Source organism: Odontesthes bonariensis, chromosome 19 (genome assembly GCF_027942865.1).
Source record: "Odontesthes bonariensis isolate fOdoBon6 chromosome 19, fOdoBon6.hap1, whole genome shotgun sequence".
Taxonomy (NCBI): Eukaryota; Metazoa; Chordata; class Actinopteri; order Atheriniformes; family Atherinopsidae; genus Odontesthes; species Odontesthes bonariensis.
This window is the reverse complement of record NC_134524.1, coordinates 17949334-17965882: the sequence shown is the minus strand read 5'-3', so window position 1 is coordinate 17965882 and position 16549 is coordinate 17949334.

Sequence of the window (16549 nt, the reverse complement as noted above, 5' to 3'; positions counted from 1 at the left end):
AATTAATTGCGGCTGTTGAATTGACAATCGTGCGATCAAGCCCGAGATTAAGTCGCTGACCTCAGTGTGACTCGGCCTCGCTCTCGACTGTTTAGGCAGATTTTAAGTTTCCAAATGTTTGCAAGGAAATGAAAGCTCCTGTTTTCCCTGTGCCATGTTGCAGCTGTTTTGCAACCAACGTAACAGTTTGTTTGATTGAGGAAAGGATTACATTTTGATTTGAATATTGTGGCATGTTATGCATTAATGTTTTGCGTCTTTGTATTTGTCATAGAAGGTTAGGGACTTATTATTTGGATACTGCAGAAATATGGGACTTTGCCTGTTGTCCAGTTGTGTGAACGAACCATTCAGCTTGTGAAAGGGCTTCCTGTGTGAAGCCGAGTGGGAAAACTGAATAAATACTTTATCGTATTTTGGGGGCAAACAGAGCTCTCTGTACTCCTAGTAATTAGTTGTTTTTATATGATCAAAATTAGATAAAAAAAAATTAATAATTTATTAAGCTATTTGGCTGATTATCTTATCCAACAGATTAAATAGAATTAGCTCCCACGGCGACATTGAGACTGAAGTTTTAAAAGGGCGATTCCGCTGTATTTAATATGCTACTGTTATCAAAACTTTACTTATACAGGGCCTTCTTTTGATTATCTATGACTATGAATGTGGGAGTTTTATTTACTTTTTACTTTACATAATAATGTACTTTTATTCTTGAGGGTTGCTACTTTTGAAACCTTATTTTCATAGTGTCTGATGCATAAACTTTATAAAACAGCACCTGGAACAAAATAAATGATGCTTCGAAGCACTTACTTTAAAACGTCAGCGGTCAGAATGTTTAAAACTCGGCTCTTAAAGTTGATAGGAACGTAGTTTTGGACTCAATCACCTGTAAACGTTATAAACAGTCCTTTGGCGACATATTCATGAAACATCTTGAGACTGTAAAAGTGAAAGCTCTAATATGGAAAAAGTGACAAATTTGCGGAGTCTTGCAAAATCAGAACTCGGTTTTTAAGAGCTTCAGAATTAAGGCTGAACAGGTAGAGGCATCAAACCATTGTAGTGATCGTAGAGGTGAGCAAAGGGGGGGTTGCAGAATCAGCTTGACTTATGAATACCCTGTAGTCTCCTGGTATTTTAGCAAATGTTGTTTTCTACAAACATGGAGCAAATAGTCTGAGAAGTATCTTTAATTTAAAACTATAAATGATGGAGTAATTAACAAAGATGAGGCTGTTTGTTGACTTTGTACAAAGCAGATGTCTTACACTTCACAAAAAAACAATCTGCAGACTCACATGCTAGCTTGCCATTCGAGTGAGGGCAAGTTAGCACGGTTGTTTAGCTCTTTTTACCTCTCTAGGTATTTCACTTAAGCAATACTTCAAGCTGTTTCCATCACCTGCTTTACTCAAAATGAATAGGCCTTGTAAGCTATTTCAATAAAGCTTTCCTTCACTAAAATGGAAACCTTGAAAGTGGAAATTTGCTTGGTTGGCCTTTCATCTGAACATGAAAGCAAAGAAACAGGGATTTGGCACTTCAGAAGGACAGAAAAGAATAGCAGAAGACATATTTTACTGATCTATTAGACATCTCCACATATTATTTGATCAGTAGAGCTTTGCTTCTAAATTTATTCTTCTTCAAAACACTTTTCTTATTAATCAGAAAGAAAGACGTTCACATGTCAGTATTAGTTTTATTTAAATGTAAACATTAAGGTCTTTTAAGTTTTCTTAATTACAATTCCATGTGTTTCATTATTTCACCAAAGTGGAATTTCTAGCAGTGCAGGAGTATCAATTCCATTGTGGTTCATAAAGGTTTTAGGTTTGGAAACTGAAAAGATGAACCACCAGGACCTTGATAATGAATCATGACCATGTATGGTTTTATGTGGAAAAACCATTGACAAAGTTTGCAGATGAAAATACCAACTATATGTTTTGCATACACTCATCTTTGTCTGCAAACAATCTTTGTAACTGGCACATGTAACTCCATTGAGCTGAAGTAATTATTTGCAAAAAGGATTAGGGATTGTTCAACGGAATCAAGAATCATCTTGCGTTGTTTTTCTAGACCCAACAGCTTAAAAACAAAAGGTCAAGTACAAATGAATGGAACCAGTAAGCTGGTTCACAGGCCCCCTGGTTCCCATTAAACACTGAACCGGTTGGTGAATCTTACCTTCAGGTTTTTCATGAGGTTTATGCTTGGTATGCAGGAATGCTGATGTGGTTGGTACATGTCAAAGCTATGTTTCCCAGCCGAAGATAGGAGAAGCTGTCAGTGTCAGTGTTACTGACTTCACCTGTCAATGGTTTTTATGTCATGGCTAATTCCTGTAGCTTTAGAAGCGACTGCCGGCAGAGCTGTAGTTGGTATAGCTGCTGTATGTGGAGGCACTGAGGTTAAAAAACACAAACACATTGTCCAAAACACATCTGAAAAAATTAAACAGTAACCTTTCGGAATTCACATCTCAAAATCAACAGAAAAATGCATTAAAGAAAAAAATGGAGAACAATTGCATATCAGCAAATACAGCATTTCACAAAATTATTTCACAAAACACAAAACATTTTAGAAAACTTTAGAAAACGCTAAAATGTTTATTTATTAAAAGCAAACTAGCTGAAAAAGGTCAAAAAGTTGACACGTAAATTGCCACATCATGTACTCCAAACGGTTCACCTTAAACAATACCTCTTTTGACAAACAGTTTCTACTAAAATAAAGATGGCTTCTTCATTTCATTAACTCCAGCATGATGACGTCAAACTGTAATTCTTGAAATTGTCTTTTTCTCATTTGATTTCAGTGAACAGTTGCTTTCCTTTTCTAAAGTATTTGCCACTCCGTCTCATCGTTTAGTTGTCAAGTACATGCTTCTTTATTACAAACGCACTTTTTTCTCTTCTTTTTTTCAGTGATTTTTCCCTCTTTATACGCTTGCTGTGATATATGAAAGGCTTCATTGTGAATGAATGTCGAAACTTTGATTGTTTCGTCATGTTAATTTGCTTTTGGGCACAAACTTAATGTCCACCCAAGCTTTGACTTGGCCTGCAAGAGGCTTCTGGGAATGTGTGGGGGAATTTGTATAATTGCTTGTTTGTATTTCTATGAGTGTATGTGTTTGTATGTTTGCCTACATGTGTGTATTCACTCGAGCTCCTTGTATGCGTGTGTTTTCACGGTACTTAGGATAATTGGAAAGAGGCTCAGAATGACAGTCTAGGAAAATAGCCGTACGTCTCGGCTCTCATGTATGTGGGGCTCAGTTTTCCAGACAAGGAGCTTGAAGCTGTCAGGTGGAGGGGATCATGTATCGGAATGCTGATTGGAACCCTGTATGTGTATGTTTTTGTGCCCGTGTGTTTGGAGACGGATGATAATTAGCTTAATGGTGAAATGGCTGAGGTAAATCCTGTTAGTGTCCCTGTGAAAATAGCTAAACTGAAAGGACACAAACACATGTATGTAAGCTCTAGTGTCTAAGTAAAAGCATACTTTTTCCCTTTTTAAAAAAAAAAAAAATGCATGAGAAAGACGTAAGTAGACACTCGGCTTTCATTGCAATCTTCAACCATCCATCTTAAATCTCTCACTGTACACCGATATCTTCAACCAGCTGCTACTTTATGTTTGCTTTTTATTCTCAATTTATTTAGAGCTACTGTAATGTTTTTGCATATTTGGTTCTAATGTTCTGTTTATCATTTGGTCAAATCAAACATGGAAGTGAAAATATTTGTATTCCTCCATGGATCCTCTTGCAGATCCTTGAGTTTTGAACCATTGAGTGTGAACCTTCTCAAGGACTGAGCACTCATTTACATATACTTTGTAACAATGACCAATCCACCATCTGAGATCTAACGATGACATTTAGCTAACATTTGCTTGCTGGCATACAGCTGATGGCATACAGCTGATGCTAGCTGTATATACAGGATGGACATAATGACAGGCTGCACAGTGCTGTGATGGTTAGCACTATCGCCTCACGGCAAAGGTGTTATGGGTTTGAATCCCAGCTGGAGCCTCTGTGTGGAGTTTAAATGTTCTCCTCATGTATGATGGGTTCTCTCTCCAGTTATTCCAACTTCTTCCCTGTGTGGGCCGGTGATGGACCCATCCAGGGTTGCCCAATGCTCCAACGTGTCCCAGCTGGATGGATGGACATCGTCACTGCTCTCGAAATTCAGGCAAACGTTCAAGTGTTTTAAAGTGCAATACCATGGATGGCCACTAGACCCTGCCTCTAAAAAATATGTGCCATCAATACACTCCCACTCAAACATTGTCAACTTCAAATGTGACATATTTTGTTGATAAAATTGTTCCTCAAGTAATTGTTTTGTTTTTTTTTAAATAATTTTCCACATACAATATCCATTAGATCTGAGCTCCTGAGCTAAAGCCGCCGTAACCTGGTGGAGACACAGTGTTGCTTTGGCTCATGTCTCACTTTTATTTTTATGATAAATGCATAAATTACAGTACAGTACAGTTTACTGGAACAAAAAAAGGATTGCATGCAGCAAAGAACCAGGCAGGCTGTGTTGAAGATCTTCAGCCTCTGAACCATAACCAGCTGCGTGTCCCTTTTCTGTGCAAACTCTGTAAAGGGACCGAAATAAATCCTAAAATGAATAAAGAAAAGAACAAATAGAATGTGGCAGCCTTTTATTTGATCTTATTGATTCTTCTAATGCGTCACAAAGCTCTATATCTTATGATCAATAGAGCACATGCAGGGTGTTCATGTAAAATACATGTAGGCACTGAATTACTGTTCATTAAAATTTTTGTGTGAGACAAAAATAACTAAATGAATGAAGGTCTGTTTTAAAATAAATGCCGGATGTTATTTGGGTGGAAGTTTTCAGTGTGTAAAAAGTGTAATTTCTTTTCAAGATGTTGACAACATTAGTATCTGTAGGTCTTCCTCTTGTTCAGTGTCTCTTTCTCTTTGTCTCTCTCTCTTTTGTTCTCATTTGTGAAACAAATCTCCTTTCTAACAAATGCGCATCCAGCCTCTTTAGTCCTTTAAAAACAGCCTTCTCTGATCAACTCAAATTCGTACAGTATACTGTAAACACATACCTCTTACCCATGTTTTTTGCAAGCCCTCTCCTCCATCTGTCATCTTGTAGTAATTAGTGTAAATTGGAAACATGCGTTGTTGTAACACAGTTTCCAGCTTTCAGATACCACCAATGACACTTGCACTTTCTCCATCTCTGTCACTCTTTCTCTCTGTCATTTGATTCACTTTCAACCTCTCTGTGCTGTTTTTTTTTGGCAGATGATACATCATCAACGAGAGCAACATTATCTTATTCTGCAAACTGTAAATAGATTCTTAGCTGTGTAAGCTTGTTTTGAAGTTACGCTCCTTTGTTCTGTTCCCGTGTCAGACACGTATCATCCTCCAAAGCATATCTTTATATAATATATACAGACAAATGTGACGTATGTACTTTGTGGTTAATCCTACACAACGGTGTGTGCTTTCTTGTTTTCTCTACCTCGTGCTGGCCAGACCCATGGCAACTGGTTACTGGATATCAAATGTGTTTGAGGGCATCTCCAAGCTCTCCACACTAAGTCACATCCTTCAGAAGTATACACAGGGGTTCAAAGGAAACTGGAGGCGAGCCACTGGATCTGGTCGGGGATAAGTTGGCGCCTGTTAAAAGCACCTCGTCTGAAGGCACCTTAAGAGTGACGAATCATGCTTGCGTTTTGTCTGCAGAACATCGGAGCGGCTCTCTGGAGAAAAACTTGGTCAAAAGCTGAGTTCTCACCTGGGGGTGAGTTCATAATCCTAAATCTGCAATGATATTGATGCAAATGACCATATATATGAATAAACACTTCTGACAAAACTTTGTCTTTGCATGGATATCAAGCCAGAAGAAGCCAGATTCAAAGATGGCTACAGTTGACTTTAGCCAAACTTTGATTGTTGCACGTACAAAATACCCCCCAAAAAAAAAAAAATTCAACCACCAGATGTTGTTTGCGGGGGCCTTTTTACTGACCATTATTTTACTGGATTAGCATTAGCGTTAAAACCCACAAACTGATAAGTGATGTTCACAGAGAGATGGTAGATGTAAATATTCTAGAGTAAAACATTAGAGCTCATGTAAAATTGAGTGAATTGAATAGCTTCTCTTTCTCAGCATGTCTTTGCCTCTAGTTCAGTTTTTAATTGCATCTTTGATTATCGTGGAGAATTTAGACTGTCTGTGGGTAAGGAACCACAGTCTTGTTTGTTTCTGCAGAGGGACACGGGAGCAAACTGGAACGTACATTGTTTTGAAACCAGCCGCTACCCGCAAATATCTCCCCCTCAGAGTGCTGGGAGTGGATGCATTTTGGGGGGTAGTCTGTGTGTGTATGTGTTGTGAGGTATAGTATATGTGGTGGGTAGAGAGTTGGAGGATTATGGACATGTTCATTTGAGTACAACAGAGTTTGGGATCCCTGGTGGGCAGCTTATAGTCAGTCTTTTTCACAGTTTGTCCTTACTTATCTTTTGACTTTCCTCTTTCTGTCTCTCTCTCAAGTCTTTTTCTTTTTTTCAGAGTTGGAGCCGAATCTGAAAACTGATTTAAAAATTGATTTAGCTGAAGCGCTCGCTCTCTGATTATATATCTACATTTTGAACTGCTCTCTTTCACCACTGTTTTGCTTAACCCAACGTAGTATGTTTGCTAGCTCTATTTGAATTTTGATTTGAAAATGAAAGGTTGCTATGAGACAGCTGTAACTCTAGAGAGATTTACAGGGTGTTTGTTTTGTGGTCAAACTTCTCAGATAAACCTCAGTTTTTCTTAAATCGATCAATACGCTGTCACAGTTGTACAATGAAACCCTCACAAGTTTCAACACTTGGAGAAAATGCTGAAAAGTGAAATTTTCAGCTGTTTTCATCCATATCCATGTTTTACTCAACCACTGAGCATTTGGCACACTAATATGAATTATAGTGATGTGACACAACTGATTTTGATCACAAGATGATTTCAGTGAAACACTTCACTTGAGATGTTGTCTCGTACGAATGGAAAATTTAACATGCACTGTGGTTCTCTCTGTCTCTCTCATAGGCACGTGTGAATGAAGGGTGAGAAAACATTGATGCAAAAGTGACCAGCATGTAAATGACTGGAAGCCATCGCTTTAACAGATTGTTGAATGTACTGATCTTACATTTCTCATGTCTGAAAAGGGCTTAATCATTTTTTTATCCAGTCTTTTTATTCCCTCCCTCTCACAGTGAACCACAAGTTGAACTAATGTACTTTGTGTGTAGTTGTATTGCTCATAGCTTTTCTGTAATTGAGTGAATCTGCCACTGTGAAAGTTTTCCCACAAATTTACACACTTGATCTTAATGAATTAATTTTTCATATATATACCGCACTGCATCACAACGTTGTCTCAAGGCTCCCATACCTCCGTAGAAAAAAAATTGAACGATTGTCTTTGAATAAGCCTATGTGTGGATGTTTGTGTTCGTACATGCTTTGGTATTTATTTGGGGTCTAAAAACTGTGACGCCCACACAATTAAAGGACTGCTTGACAGTCGAAATGTGGTTTTAGGGTTAGAATTTGGCTATTGTTAAAGTAGGGTTTAGACATTAAGTTGTGACGGTTTGGATGGCTCCCTACAAATATATAAAAAACAAGGGTATGTGTTGTCATTTTCCAGTTTTCCAGCATCTTAAGCCCATCTTAAGCATCATCCCCACTCTGCTCCCAAGCCAACAATATGACAAAAATAATATTTTACCCCTTTGGTTTCTAATCCAGCAATACATGGAGAAGGTCTGGCACTGTAGATTTCTGAGGAGGGTCAGAAACTTACTGACAGAATAAATAAGAAATCATGAGATTGAAATGGTTGGCTGGGACTCGCTGAAGCTCAGTTGGTATGTGGCATTTTGAAAAGCCAATACTGGGAGGATTCTGGATCAGATTCTTCTTTTTCCTCTTTGAATATTCATTGTTTGCGTTATTATTTAACTAAGTTCTTGTTTTTAGCTTTACTTATTTGCTGATGCTGCTGTTCAGAGCAGATCATGCTGTGCAGACACTGTGGGGTTTTGGTTTGGTGCTTAGTTGACCTAAAAAAAAAAAGCAAACTCGGCCTTAAAATAAAAAGCTCAATTGAAGCAGAAAAAGCAGAGTGAGAACAAGAGCTGGCATGAGGGATCCTCAAATTAGAATGAGTACAATTCCTGCACTGTACTCTCATCTAGGCTGAGATCATGATTCAGAACTCGGAACCAAAAGACCGTCTATGAGCTTTGCAGGTGAGGTTGATTATTTGGCTAATCAAAGCAAATGATCGCAACCGATCGCAAATGGATATCTGCCTGCTGGCACGAGTGTTGTGGAAATGCCCATGGCAGCCTTCTATTCAGCACCCTGGACAGCGGTTGTGGTGTCAAATTAATTTTTTTTAAATTTTTTTAAAGATGATGAAGCATAAACTAAACTTCCACCTCAGCCTAGAGAAAACTCTACAGTTCAATATATTAAATGGGCAATTCAAAACAATATTAACATTCAGAATCGCTCCATAATCAGACATCAGTGTTGAGATGCAGTTTGTAATTCAGGAATGGAAAGACGGTTTTCGCTGTTAAGACTGATGAAGAGAATAGAAAAAAACAAGTGCAGTAAGTTCGACTACACACCATTACATGTGACGTACTTGAGCTCAGTCTGTTCTGGTCCTGCGGTTCTGTTTGCCTCTTTTTGGACTGAAAACATTTGCTTTCACACTAAACATTTTGTAAAAGGATGTACATTTTGTTGAAATATGAGCCATGTGTAGACATTCAAAAAAATCCAAACTGTTGGATCCACTACCTTATCACACTTGTATTTATTGTTGCTTTTACACAGTTAACCAGAACAATATTTATCATATTATATATATTGTCAATATCGTGATCATAAAAATAAGCTTTTGACAGAACAAAGGCTTTAATGCAAATTTTGAATCAATATTTTGATATTACAGCATAGCATATCAATAAGGTTTGTTATAATAGAATTTCAAACTCGATACCAATACCAGAGATAAACAATACTCAATACTGAATACCATTTTCAATGCCATAGAGGGGAAAATGGTTACTTAAAGGGGAACTGCAGTATTGTCAACATTAAGCCTCTTTTCTGAGTCGTCTGCAATGTTTTAGAACCCCCCTCACCGCTTTTTTGATGTTTACTGCTGTCTCTGGTATTTGCCTAGTTTTGATTCTTCTCAACCTGCTTCAGAATGGCAAGTCATGCGCATGTCCAAAAAGGTCCGTAAAAGCACCATAAACGTCCGTTTTCAAAATCATCAACTCACCGGAGTGGTTACTGATGTGCACTGGTAATCCATTTCAAATTTCGTTGCGAAAAGTTGCTTCCATCGTGTTTTATTTGACATTTTGTACTGGATGTTCGTTGATATTACTCCGCCACCGCTGAGAAAATAGTGCGAGCATGAACGAGCTGCCAAATTTTTAACCAATCAAGTTAGGGTGGAGGAATCCTACCTGTCAATCACAGCTTGTGCACACGCTGCTGAGCGTGAGTCTGCCCCAGCTTGTGTGCGCTCACACTGGTGTGAACTCACGTGCACAACCTCGTCCACAGAGGGGGAGGGGTTTGGGGGGCGATTCGGAGCTTGTTAGAGGTTGGGGGAGGGACCTGAAAGTTGCATCAGTTTGAATTTTCCGACTTTAGACTCGGAATTTTGAAAACCTGCCGACGGCAGCTTTAAGAGGCATGAAATGTTTGTTAAATATGGCTCCAGATTTTATTTTCTATTCCCCCCCATCTTTCCACATACATATTCACATTACAGTTATATAATGTACTAATATGACTGAACCATAATAGTGCTGTATTGGCCAATAGCGGTTACACAGTGTTGGCCAATTGCAAACCTATCAGTTTGTGTTGGCCAACACTCATGGCAGTGTGCTGTGAAACACATTTTGCTCAGTGACAAGCTTTCAGCAGTTGGTACTGTTAAAATTGTGAACGTCTGAAATCCACACTGATGAAAATCCTTAGCTTCATGAGCTGAAGAGTCCAACTCAAATTAAAAAGATTTTTTTTTTACTTCTGTAGACTTTTCTAGGCAAGTCGCCTGGATATAAGCGATCTATGGGAAGTGCAGCTTTTGTAAAGGAGCTTCTCAAATGTCAGCACAGGACAAAATCACATTTGTGTGGCTGTGATTCACTTTAAGGAGTCAGACAAAGTTATTGGAGAGAGTACCTTTTTTTCCAAGCTCCTTTATGCATTGTATGAGAATTAATGAGGCAACAGTCAATTTCAGTTTTTATTTTTCATTTATTTTCATTTCATTTATTTTCACAATGCAGATGAAGTGATGCATACTAAAAGTAAAGATGGATTATTTTCCATATCACTTCCGTAATTTTTTAAACATCTTGATTTATAATGAATAATAACTTCATAAAATTACTTTCCCAGATCCGTTTCAAGCCCATAATGCTGTTTTTTGACGAAATGAATAACTTTAAAAGATAATCCAATCCAGTTTGTCCAGTCTTTGGTTTGTTTCAAAGACTAAAATAACCATTGATTTGAATTCATTACCTCATTCGCTACCTCTTAATTGTCATGAGAAATATAGTTTCCTTCTTTTAGTGGCAAAGGCAGTAATAGTCAACGATTAATGCGTATTAAATTGATAACTATACTCTTTCAACCTTGACTACAGTCTTCCTGTGTCAGTAAGTTTGTTTTAAGCCGACTTCAAGGAAGATGATGCAGGCCATACTGGTTGCCTGGACCATAAACAAGAGACAAACAAATAGAAGTCTTGAGGAATTTGAAAATCTTTCATGTCAGTGAGTTTTAGGTCTGTTTACTCTCTCGTAGCAGAAACAGAAAATTGTTCATGTGACCAATCATGTGACATGTTGTACCGTGTATGTTGAACTCTTAACCGTAACCATTAGTAGGTGAGAGTGAAACAGAAATTTCTCAGTCTCATTACATCGTGAGTGTCAAAGCTGACTTAAGAAGTTAAATGTCATCAATGGTGCTAGAATACCTGTGTCTTGGTAGAATTGATGGGAAAAAAGTAGCTACTGTACACATTTTGAGGGAAATTGCAAAGCATGTGGACCAATATATTGATTTTAAGATCTGTCAGTTAAGCAAATTGAGAGAAAAGCAAAAATTTCTTATTATTTCTTCTTTCAATGAAGAAGTACTCTGCTTCTCAAAGGCGATCATTGCCTCTTTTCATTATGATTAAAATCTTTCCGTACATAATGTGCCTTGGTTGCAAACAAAGGCAGGCAGGATGCATTCCTTCTTCGTTAGGATCTCACAAAACGTGCAAGCTCAAAAGTTGCAAGAGTCCAACTGTCTCATGTCTCCACAGCATGCCCTATAGTTGAGGTAAATGAGGTTGCACCATGCTCCTACCCCAAATGAGCATGGTTTAGTCTAGTTGTAAGGCCTTGTCCTGACCTCAACCAAGTATTTTTCATGGTTTTGTTGTGAATAACCAAAAACTGTTAGTTAATGAATAGTTTGATCTATACCTAAGATTTTTCTCTGTCTTAGCTCAGTGTATTCTGGGATATCTCCCATTTGCTCCCCAACTCTTGAAAGGACAATATGGAATTATTTCTTGTCTCTCTTCTGCTAATAAACAACAGTCCTGCTCTTCTCCGTGTCGCCTTGCCTCTGTATTTGTCTCATTCTCTCTCCTCCTTTCTCTATCTCTCTTTCCTTCCTCCCTCAGTGTCTTGCTCTCTTTTCCATAATAATTAGCTCCCCCTCCAGCTCAACTTCAAACCCTGTGGTCGGAAATCTGCATTCCGAGGATGGAGAGAGGCTGAGGAAGATGAGAGGAGAAGTAGAGCTGGACAGGGAGGGAGGGAGGGCAGACGGCTGAAAGCAGCCATTGTTCCTACATAAAAGGAGATAAGAGCCCAAGAACTGGAGGGCAAGTGTAGTCAAAATAGTCCATGTGAGTGGGTGATGGCACCGATAAAGAATGGAGTTTCTTTAACAATTTAGATGTTAATGGGTTGATAGGAAAGGTTAGCTGGTTGGGCCAAGAAACAAAATGATGCATGCCGCCTCCCTTTCTTCCTTTGTTGATTTTTCCCTGTTTGTCTGAATATGTCCCTCTTCTGCTCCTTAACAATCTATTTTCCTTCTCACTCTTTATGTTCCCTTCCTATCTTTCATGTTATTTAAAAAAAAAATGTGATCTTCCTTTCATTTGTTATTCCTTTTTCATTTCTTTCTCAATATCCTCCTATATTCTCAGCTAATTATTTACCTTTCTTTATAGTTTTTCCATCTTTTTTTTTAAATCAGTTCTTAACACAAAATGTCACATTCTCTCTTTCAGTAGCTTCACAGATCATGTTGCTGTGCTTTTTTTTTGTCAAAGATTGTGAGAATATCTATTGAGCTAACCAACCAACCTTACTCACCAAAAAAACTGGGAAAAGGGGAACAGAAAAGAAAAGGAAATACCTTCCTACTGAGGGACAACCATCCTTTGTCCATAAACAGATCTTGTTCTTTTGATTGGGCCAAGCTATAAAATTAATTTCTTCTTGAGTTTTGCTACAGCTGTTGTATTTAGGGCCATTCAAATGATGTTTGAACCTGTGACATCACTCAAAAGACTCAGAAAACAAGATGACACTTGGATTTTAAGGCCAGTAATGAAACAGGAGTTGTGGTGCTATAAAAAGAACCATCGAAGCTTATATGGTTATGAAGACCAACAAGAGGTAACTAGAACACTTCAGAAATTATTTTTAATAATACTATGCATGATATACGTCAATGTTTCTCCCAGTATAGGAAAAACAAACATGTTAGGATAATTGGTGTTTCTAAGTTGACCCTTGGAGTGAATGGGACTGTGCATGGTTGGTCATCTTGTTTTTGTCTGTGATGTATTGGCAACTAGGGCTGAACGATATATCGTTATCGTATCTATATCGAGATATGAACATTCAAGAAAGTAATTTCGAAAAAGCAACGATATAAACGATATATTTCCCCCGCGCTCGCCCTGCTTATACAGCTCCGGCAGTCACCATAAATTTTACTTTTAAGATTGCGCTTGAACTCACCCCACCGCCAGCCAACCACAAAGCTTATTTCACGCTTGCTGTGGATCGACAGCTGAAGCCAAACAATGACAAACATAGGAGGGTGGGAGTGAGGGAGAAGTAGACTGAGACGTACACAGCCACACACATTCACGGGGAATTCTCGGCGAAATAAAAACGAAAGAAACGAAAGAAAAGTGACATGAGCGTGGAAGATAATTCGGCCGGTGTCAGTGCAGAATCTAATTTTGTGCCAAAACATAAATCATCCTCCATTATTTGGAGGTATTTTGGATTTAGAAAGGATGATGTCGACTAGAGCGAGGTGTTGTGCAGGTCGTGCTTGGCGAAAATTAATCAATAAAACTGCACTCTTTTGTTTTATGTTTTTATTTTTCTGAAAAATGCTTGGTTTTCACCGAACCCGTAGTCATATCGTATCGATATCGAGATATCTGGCATGAATATCGAGATATGAAATTTTGTCCATATCGTTCAGCCCTATTGGCAACCTGTTCAGGGTGTATCCTGCATCTCATCTGATGGCAGTCCACTCCTCCCACTGCCCTAAGTAGGATGCAGGAAGCGGGTATAAATCTGTAGATGGATTATGCAGTGTACTCAATTAATGTGATACAGCAGTGTGTTTTAGACTCACCCACAATGTTTTCCTAAACCTAACAAAGTAGTTTTTGGTACCAAAACCTTTTCGTCATTTAAATAAAAAAAACTAAATAAAACTAAGAAAATGACCCACCTTATTTTGTTCTTGTTGTTGGGAATGATACTGAAATAATAAACTAATGCAAATAACAAAAGACAGATTAAAAACCCCACATATGAATATTTTTACATGCATTTAAACAAAAGAATAAGGGGTTGGGCCAAGAGGAGGAATTTTGATGGGGCTACCTTCTTTATCCCCCCCATTTGCCATCCTTTGGCTCCTCTCAGTGTCCTTATTCTTTGGTCATTGCCCTCATTATCAATCTTTTCCTTATTATTTCCTTACCCTATATCTTGTATAGTGTCTATTTTTTATTATTCCTGGCCTTACTAATGATTCTCCGGCCCCATCTTTTCCTTTCCCTGCTGTGATTTTTTTCTTTTTTTTCTTTTATATCTCAGAGGTCCCAGGAATAGATTAAAAGCACAAAATGAATCTGTATATCGAGTTCTGCTTTTAAACAACGACAGGACATTTTAAGACGTATATTATATATTATCTTTTACTGATCAGTGCTGCTCTCATGTCTCTGCTGATACTTGTCTGGTAAATCAATACAAGCTTGAGCTTGCAGTTACCATTAAGCTTCATTGATTTTTACATTTGAATCTCCTCTAGTGGTTTGTGCTTATAGTAAAATATGAGAGAAAGCCCAAGACTACTGGTAACATGATCATGTCTCTTCTAATGGGATTGCAAAGAGTCATCGCTGACATCACACCCACGATGTAATAGACCCATTTATGTGATCTTAAAATAATTCCAATGATACACTCGATTTACATTTATAATCTAGGTTCAATTTGAGGATAAATTAGCAACTAAAGTGACATTAGCTTTTTTTATTGAGAAATATCAGGGAAATATAATTCTCTGATAAGGTGATTCATCCCAAAGGGAAATTATACTGTGAAGGCTTCTCTCTGATAAAACAAAAAAACAGGCTAAGTTGTAAAGGAAATTCAGTATGATTGCTATGACTGAGACCTTACTTAAAATGAAACTGAACTAAAAACAGTCATTTGATCGATCGAAGGGCTCCAAGTTGAAGTCGTACTTCAGGTTTTTCCCCTTTTTATGACATTAAGGTTAATGTTACTGTATGACACCGGGTGGCACATTGAGCACCAGTGCCTTTACATCCAGAACAAACACCTACTAGGACATGGAAATGAATATGGAAAGAAGTTATAAGAATGTCAACACATTGACCTTTTGACGCTGATCAATAGTGATGTCACCGACTGTTGGAACCTGATACTGACTCCAATACAACCCTCGTCAATAATTCATGGCCAGCTTTTTTCGGAATGAAATAATGAAACAAAAGACACGTCTGCTTTCCTGAGCTCGTGTTTCAAAATGATTCTTTTTAACGCGTTAGGCTTACACTTTCAGAGTTAGATTTGGGGCACTGTTAACAACATTGTGGTATGCGTGTTCATATGAAGGATCAACTGCATATTCCTTCACATGTCAGGTCATGTCTGTTTCATATGAAAGCAGGAGAAAGTCTTGGACAGACAAAGTGGATACTTTTTTGAGCCGGTGTACTGCTAATGTGTTCGGCTGTCGGTGTGTTCTTGTGCTGTTAAGTTTGTGAGGGCCAACTTCTTTTAAAATGAATTTTCAAGAGGTTGTTTTGAAGATTAAGAGTTGGTTTTAGGGGTTTTGCTAATTTAGTTGGAAACGGTAGGGGCTTGGAAAAGCACTATATGATTTTTTTTGGGCCTCGTTGTAGAAATCTAAGCCCAACAATATGCGTCTGTGCTTGTTCTTTCAACTCATTTGACCCCTGCACCTGTTTAACCTGAGACGCATCATTATGAGTTCACCTGAGGTTCATGACCCTACACACACATTCATGCACACACCTGTGGAGAGTCCCACAGTTTTTGTATGATTTTATCTTCTCATCAACACCTGCCTCTTTTTTCCGTGTTCTTTCACATTCCCCGTCCATGTACTGTGTTGTCAACTCTTGCTTCTTATTAATTTATTCTCTTTCCTTTTCTCACAATCGTATCGGTTTTGTCATCAGTCGCATTGTGCAATAGTTCCTTAGATTTCTCAACAAGTCGCATGTTTTCTCTCCGATTGAAAAAGAAAGTTTAAAGAGGCACAAAATGAAACCATGATCAAAATGAAAATAATATCTTTTTATGTGGTAAGTTTTGTCTAAACCCCCCAAATTTATTGGGATCACTTGCTGGGAATCCTTTGATCTACAGTGAATGTAACATTTCTCATGAGAGAACAGAACAGCAGATTGAAAAATGAGAGTCCTCATGTGTTAAAATAATTACCACTGCTGAGTGTCCTTATGGCTCTTGGTAATTCTTGGTATTAATTGGTCAGCTTTTTAATCAGTTTACTGCTTGTATCCAAATTGTTAGAAATTCAAGTACTGATGGATTAATGCCCTGAAATGTGGTGCTGACATCATCAGTCCACGTTGAAACATCTACTCGATGAAACCTTATCTATTGTTTTTAATGTGTTGTAAAGAAATGACAATTTCCACAGAGTAATTTCGGTATTAAGTGCTACTTTTTGTGTGCTCTGCACAGCCGTTCGTTCCCCTCACACTCCCTCCCTGGCCTTTCCAGCAAGAGGAGCACATCTCCAGCAGAACACCTCCTGCCGTGATGTGC